The following is an 8259-nucleotide window of genomic DNA, read 5'->3' on the forward strand; positions in this document are numbered from 1 at the left end:
AATACAACCAGAACAACTGTAGAGGAGGAAAAGTTTATTTGGGTATTTCTGGTTTCAGAAGTCTCAATCCATTCCTCAGGGCTTGAGATGAGGCAGAACAACATGGCAGAATGGTGTGGCAAAGGGAAACAGCTTACATGATAATCAGAAAGCAGAGAGAGAGAGACTCCACTCTCCACATACAAAATATATACCCCATAGCCACACCCCCAGTAATCCCCTTCCTCCAACCACACCCCACCTGCCTCCAGTTATCACTCAGTTTACCTCATCAAGGATTAATTCACTGATTATGTCAAGGCTATAATCCAATCATTTCTCTTCCAAACTTTATTTTGCTGTTTCACATGTGAGCTTTGAGGAAACACCTCATATCCAAATCATAACAAAAGTCTTTGAAATATATTTGCATTTCTACATATCTGAGCCTATGATAACTAATGAGTTGGCCATTTTCTGGGTTCTTTTCAGGCTTTTTTCTATTTTCCCAATGAAAGCACTTGACTTCTTTTTAATGGTGTTAACGTCCTTAGCAACTGCACCTGCCTAGCTGCAGGTTTAAATGTGATCCTTTTCTAGCCAAACTACAAGTTTTTCAAGTCTTTCAGCTCTGTTTCTTTTTGCTCCTGATTCTCACTATAAATTGGGCTAAAAGCAGCCAGTAATACCCATGGTACTACCTGTATGCTTTCCTGCTTTTCTACCAGATAAACAAGTCCATCACCTTTAAGCTCAACCTCCCAACAACTGCATATCCAGAATGCAGACAATCACTTTGCCATGGTTTAGCACAGACAGCCTCTAGTCAAATTCCCAAGAGTCCTCATTTTTATATGAAACATCCTCTGTGTAATCTTTACTGTACACATTTCCATAAGCATTTTGGTCTGTTGAACTCCTCCTGGAATCATCCAGTAAGATCCATTTACAGGCTTCTAGGCTTTTGTAGGCCTGCTTCTCCAAGCTTTTCTAAATTTCTCCCATAAAACAGCTTCAAAGCTTCTTTACACTATCTCAGATATAGTTATACCAACAACCTCACTTCTCAGTACCAATTTTCTGTGCTAGTCAGTTTTCAATTACTTTAGTTAAATACTTGAGATAATTTATAAAGAGGAATAACTTATAAACTGGCTTACAGTTTTGAAGGTTTCAGTCCATAGTCAGTTGGCCCTTTTGATTTGGAGGCCTATGGTGGAATATTCATCACCTCATATACTTACATTTCTTTGTGCCAAGAGCAATTCAAAATCCTCTCTTCTAGTTATTTTGAAATAGACAATGGAGGAATGTGTGACAAAGCAAAAAGCCACTCATCTCATGACTGAGATTCAAAGGGAGAAAAAAGGAGGTCCAGGGTTCTGATATTTCCTTCAAAGTCATGTCCCTAATGACCAGAAGACATATCAGTATTTCCAAGGTCTTAAAGTTTCCATTACCTCTCCATAACCCCAAATTAGGGACCAAGTCTTTAACATAAAACTATAGTACTGACCAAAATCATCTTCTAAGATACATTGGTGTGATGCTGGAATGTTTTTCTTTTTCTTTTTCTTTTTTTCTGGACAAAATTAGGAAATTTTGTATATGTACATATTCAAATTTGTATACACACAAAGATATATACATACACATAACATATTTTAGAAATCATGAGTTTACATTGATACATTCAATTCTAACTGGTCCCACAAAAATTCTTTTTTTCCTTTTCTCATTTCACGTTTGTATGTCCCTTCTTCCTTAGTGAAAACTTTAGCTCCCAAGAATATCAACACATTTATTCATTTGGTCAGTCTTATAAATCATTCAAATTTGTTTTGGAATCTTGTTGTTTATACCACTACATAAAACAAACATAACAACAAAAAAAGAGTTTAATGATTCATTTGAAATTCTCCCCCACTATCCAGCCCCATCCAATACTGTAAATATAAAGTCAAATGCTGTGTTCAAAGTAACTTGAATAAGTTCTTTCTTTTCTTTTCACCCTGGTTATGGTTTTAATTATAAGTACATGTGGGATCATTTGTTTCAGTTTGCTTTACATTTTAGGATTTCTTTTTTTCTTCTCATCTTTATTGACTTATGTTTTAAAAACATGTAAAATGTTGCATGCTGCCCCTTTTCATGCCTATGCCTTGGAGGTCAAAAATTTCATTATTTTCTTCATTACACAAAAAGTAGAACTATATGGTTTGTGTACGGGTATAATGTATGCATATGTGTACAGATCTCTATATCTGTATATATAAGTGTGTATAATGTATATTATGTATACATGTATATACACACATACTTTGTAATACCTGTTTTTCCAGTAGATAATAATAACTCCTAAAAAATCACTCCATATCAATTCTTACAAAAGTTTTTTTCTCTTTTTCTTTAAACATGTAAATAATACCTGGTTGTGTGGATGTTCACTCAGCCAATTTCTTTTTTCAAATTTTGTTTTTAATTAACACATAGTGATTGTACATATTTATGAAGTAGAGTATGACATAGATGTACACATAGTGAAATAATTAAATTGGGTTAATTAACATATTCATCACCTCACATACTTACATTTCTTTGTGCTAAGTTAAATCTCCTGATTCTCAAAATCCTCTCCTCTAGTTATTTTGAAATAATCAATGCAATATAGTTACCATAGATAGTCATCTTATTGTGCAATAGGACACCAGAACTTATTTTTCCAAAATTTAACTTTTGATCAATCTGACATTTTGATAGTTTCCAATATTGTAAAATTATGTTTAATTCTGTGATTAATCACTTTGTGTATATGTATGTATTTTTGTGAGATGAAGTTGTGTCTTTAAGATAAATTCCAATAAGTATGATTCCTGAGTCAAATAGTAAATTTACCTGCATTTTGTTATATATTTCTTTTCATAGGTGCTAGAGTTTGGATCTTGACTCTCCCTAGGCTGATGCTATTAGGAGGTGGAGCCTAATATGAAATCCTTAGGTGTTAGGGGTGTGCCTTTGAAGGAGATAGTGGAACCCTGGGTCCTTCCTCTAATTCTTTTGTTTCCTGGCCCTGAGATGAGAGGTTTGTTCCACTGTGCATCACCATTGCCACCTTGCATCCCCACCAGAGGCCAAGAACAATGGGCCTACTCAGTCATGGATTTGAACCTCTAAAATCAGGAGTCAAAATAAACCTTTTGTAAGTAGCTACCTTAGGTATTTTCTTATAGCCATGAAAAGCTGATTAACAAAATAAGCCTGTATCATTTGGCATTCCCAATAGCAATATACAAGAGTGCTTATTTCTCCATTACCTCAACAAAAAAGTATATTGTGTACTTTTTACCAATTAAATGGGTAAAAATATAGCATCTCAGGGTACTTTTGAGTGTGTGTGGCACTGGAGATTGAACTCAGGGGTGCTCTACCACTGAGCTATATTCCCAGGCCTTTTATTTTTGAGAAAGAGTCTTGATAAGTTGCTGGGACTGGCCTCCAACTTGTGATTATCCTGCCTCACCCTCCTGAGTTGCTGGGATTATAGGTGTATGCCACCATGCCTGGCTCCTAGAGTGGTTTTAAATAGCATTTTCCCTTATTATAATTGAAATTATGTTTTTATCAACCACTTTTGTCTCTTCCTGTGAACTTGTCTATTCATGACTTTTGCCTATTTTTCTATAGAAATTTTTGTTCTTTCTGCCCTTAACTCTTAAAAATCCTTAGTTCATTTGGAATTGGCCCTTTAATTGTGATTTACCATGGAAATATTTTCTCCCAGTTATGTGTTTTAATTTTTTAAAAAAATGTGTATATGGCTTTTTTTGTTTTTCTTTTTTGTTACTGGGGATTGAACCCAGGGTTGCTTAACCATTGAGCCACATCCCCAGCCATTTTTTTTTTTTATATTTTATTTAGAGACGGGGTCTCACTGCATCGCCTAAGGCCTTGCTAAATTGCTGAGGCTGGTATTGAACTTATAATACTTCTGTCTCAGCCTCCCGAGCTAAGATTATTGTGTTTTAATCTTGCTTATGATTTTTATATAAAAGATTTAAATTTTTATGAAATTAAATTTATTATTTCCTTTATTGCATCTGGATTTTGAGTCATAGGTTTAAAAGCCTTGAATTATAACTAAGAAGCCTATTTCTACCAAGGCTGTAGAAAAATTCACCCATGTTTTCTTCTAGAACTTACCTAGTCCATCTGCCTCCCTCCCTCTCTTATTATAATCTCTGACCCATTTGGAATTAATTTTTTGTAAGGTGTAACCAAATTTTTTCTTTTCCAGCACCATTTATTAAAAAGGTCATCTTTGCCTCAAGTATTGTGAAATAATACCTTTATTATATACTAATTTCTATCTGTAGTTTGTCTTCTTTTATCCCATTGGCTTATCCACTCATGCACCAGTAGAAAACTGTTTAATTATAGATTTGTGGTACATTTAAATATCTGATAGAGATATGATCTCCTCAGTTTTTTAAATTTAGTATTTTAAATGGATTTTTATATGCAAACTTTAGGATCAAATTATTGAGAGTCATTAAAGAAACATTGAATCTTTTACTGGGATCACATTATATTTATAAATTAACTTAGGGAAAACCAACGTCTTCATGATGTTGATATGTCCTATCAAAAGGATAATAGTAATACATACACATTTATGATTACAGCAGCACCATTCACAATAGCCAAAGTATGAAACCAGCTTAGGTATCCATCAATGGATGTATGAGTAAAGAAAATGTAGTATATATACACAATGGAGTTTTATGCAGTTATAAAGAAGAATGAAATTATGTCATTTGCAGGAAAACAGATTAAACTTGAAAGCATTTTGTTAAGTATAAGCTAAATTTAGAAAGTCCAGGGTCATATATTTTCTTTAATTTGTGGAAGCTAGAGAGGAAAAGGTGGGAAAGAGGAGGGTATCTTATGAAGGGAGACCAATAGAGTGGAAGAAGGGACCAGGGGGAGGGAAGGAGCAGAGCGAAAGAGGAGGTAGTGGGTAATGAAACTGAGCAAATTAAATTGTTGTCTTGTGTGCATGTATGAGAATGTAACAAATCCCACTGTTATATGTAATTATAATACATCAAACATTTTTAAAAATGTCATGATTAATTTTCTCTCCATATTTGATTAAGTTGCTTTTTGGTAACAGCAACTTAAGTGGAGTATGGTCATATATTTTACATGTAAACACAAAATTTAGAGGAGAGTTCTCACAAAATGAAAAAAAAATATATATATATATATCTTTTTTTTTAAATCCTAATAAAATGTCATTTCTGATCTTTTAAAAAAACACTATTCTAGTCTATTTTTGTGTCTTTTGGGAATGTTTATAATTTTCTTCATAGAAGTTTTGGACATTTCTTATTAAATTTACTTCTGTATATTTTATCCTTTATATCCTTTATTACCATTACAAATGGGGTTCTCTCATTTATTTTCTCTTCTAACTGGTTGTCATTTGTGTATATGAATGCTGTCTGATTCTTTTATTGGGTAAACACATAGCATAAAATTCACCATCCTGTCAATTTTTGAGTGTATTATCCAGTAATGTTAAGGATATTCATATTGTTGTGAAATGTATTTCCAGGACTTTTTTTTAACCTTATAAAAATCATCCCCGGTCTTTACCTTACATGGTTCCTAGAAGTATATTCAAGAGAATGTGATAGACTCCCCAAACTCTGACATTCAGGAAGTTCTCACTCTCAGGCTGGTCCACACTCAACCTCCAGTGCTTGTCAAAATTGCTATCTAAGTATTCCTGCTAGTTTATGGCTGCATTAACTTTTCAAGTTAAACTGGTTTTGGCCATGGCTTTCTCTCCAGTTGTCTCAGGGGTCCAGGGAAAATTCCTAATTTTCAGCTTGTCTACTTCTATCTTACAAGGATGTAAATGAAAACTTCTTACGTTTTGATATATTGGAGCCAAGACAGAGTACTTCATACTTCTAAAAGTTGGTGCAAAGATATTCTGACACCAGAACATTTGAGAACCATCGCTTTATGCTATCATTTTCTTCTTTTTTAAGATTGAAAAAAAAGAATTTTTAAAACCAACCTTTTAGCATTTGACTATTGCTCTTTTCTTCTCTGGAATTTTATTATTCTCTCCACATCTCTTTAAGAGCTGTAACCTAAAACAAAATGCTCTATGGACTTGATCCTTCAGAAGCTTAACTGAAGCAACTCTTTACTTACTCCACATGTGTCCTTTGTCAGTAGAGTAACATGGCATTATGTGCTCCTCAGTGTCCTCAGTTATGTATTTACTCAACTCATCTTATGGTTCTCTGTTAATTACCCTTTGCCACCTCATTTCTAGCAATCTTCTTCTTTTTTGTGGAGAGTTCAATTATTCCTGTCTTGCATTTGTGTAATTTATGTTCCCCAGAGCACTCCCCTGTGTGCCTTTGGGGGAGCTGCCATTGTAAGCAAGTCTAGAGCTTGCCACTAACTGCAGCACGTACTACTTTAAACACACGTGGAAAGCTCTAAGGAACCATTTAATAGCTTTACATATTTACAGTAATTTTCCCTATTTACTAAATAGGTAAACTGGTGTCAAAATAATTTTGTTTGGTTTTCATATTTGTTGCCTTTACTTAATATTAACAGTTTAAATTGACTGGCTCATGTTTTTGTCAATTACTCCCATAATTACATGTACATTACTTATTTAGAAAGGTATAATACAAACCCTTGGCTTACCAAGTAATCAGAGGCTAAAATAAACCATTTATGAATTATATCATTGTTATAAAAAACAGAAAATGATGTTCATCCTGAAGAGGTGATCGGTCAAAATATAAAGATCTGTTTTGTGAGCATCTTTTTCTATTATAAATATTATTTCTTCATTCATACATACTTTATCAAGACAAAATCTTGAGATTCAAACTCTTTTAGGAGCTGATAGTTATGTATTGTCTTAGTCAGCTTTTTCACCAATGGGACCAAAAAACTGACAAGAATAATTAGTTAGAGGAGAAAAAGTTTATTTGGGGGCTCATGGTTTCAGGTCTCCACCCATAGATGGCCAACTCCATTTCTTGGAGCTCAACATGATGCAAGACATTATAGCAGAAGACTGTGGTGGACAAAAGTAGCTTAAAACACCATACCAGGCAGGAGAGAGAGAGAGAGAGAGAGAGAGAGAGAGAGAGAGAGAGAGAGGTCTACACAACAAACTATACACCCCAAATGCACATCCCCAGGGACCCACCTTCTCCAGCCACACCATACTTCCTCACAGATACCACTCGGTTAATCTGTATCAGAGGATTAATTCGCTGATTAGGTTAAGACTCCCAGAATCTAATCATTTCACCTCTAAATCATCTTTCATTGTCTTATATATGAGATTTTGGGGGACACATATCTAAACCATAACAGGTGCTCAAATTGAAAAATGCCTGTAGATATTATGTTGTAATCTTATTGGCAATTTTCTTGAAAGATTTTATTTATATGTAAATTTGAATGAGATGCTAGTAACAAAATCAACTATACCACATTACTCTATATTCACACGTTGTTTCCAAGTCATTGCTCATTCATAAAATAATTACTTCAAGAATTTACAATTGGTCAGTGACATTCTCCATTTTTAAATTAATTTTTATTTGTTTTAATTGCATTTGGTACATAATACATAGATGGAGTATAATTTCTTATTCTTCCAGTTGTGCACAATGTGGAATCCCACTGGTCATATAGTTAGTTATATATGTACATAGGGTGATATCTGATTCATTCTACTATCCCTTCTACCCTCATACCCCGCTCTCCTCACTTCACTTCCCTCTACCTAATCCAAAGTAACTCTCTTCTTCCCTAGCCACCCGCTTATTGTTGGCATCCACATATCAGAGAAAACAAAAATATGGAACACTTCACGAATTTGCATGTCATCCTTGCACAGGAGCCATGTGAATCTTCTATGTGTCGTTCTAATACAGCAAAGTCCTCTTTATTCTCAATTATAAGCATAACTTATGCTAAGTCTGATGAAAGAAGCAGATAGTTGAGAAGAAACATGATTGAACAAAGAGGATATAATCTGATGGTAATAAATTGGGGAATCTTTCAAGGCCTGTTTGTTCAGATTCTTCTTGGCCTCTCTGTGTGGCGTTCCTTTCTTCTGGGTATAAAGCAGGACATCCATCACATGAAGGTCTTATGGTTACAGAGTTGGGGCCTTCTGAGAAACTGAGGCAGTGCAAAGACCTACCCTTCAAACCTCGATTCTTG

The 8259-nt window shown here is 34.4% G+C and overlaps 1 non-coding gene across 1 annotated transcript; it reads right to left on the bottom strand.

The window, feature by feature from the left end:
* Positions 1–7885: 7885 nt before the first annotated feature.
* On the bottom strand, positions 7886–7995 carry LOC125615780. The gene has a single exon (XR_007346374.1). It is a non-coding gene; the product is annotated as a U6 spliceosomal RNA (small nuclear RNA).
* Positions 7996–8259: the final 264 nt, after the last annotated feature.

The sequence above is a fragment of the Marmota marmota genome, unplaced genomic scaffold (assembly GCF_001458135.2).
Source record: "Marmota marmota marmota unplaced genomic scaffold, marMar, whole genome shotgun sequence".
Taxonomy (NCBI): Eukaryota; Metazoa; Chordata; class Mammalia; order Rodentia; family Sciuridae; genus Marmota; species Marmota marmota.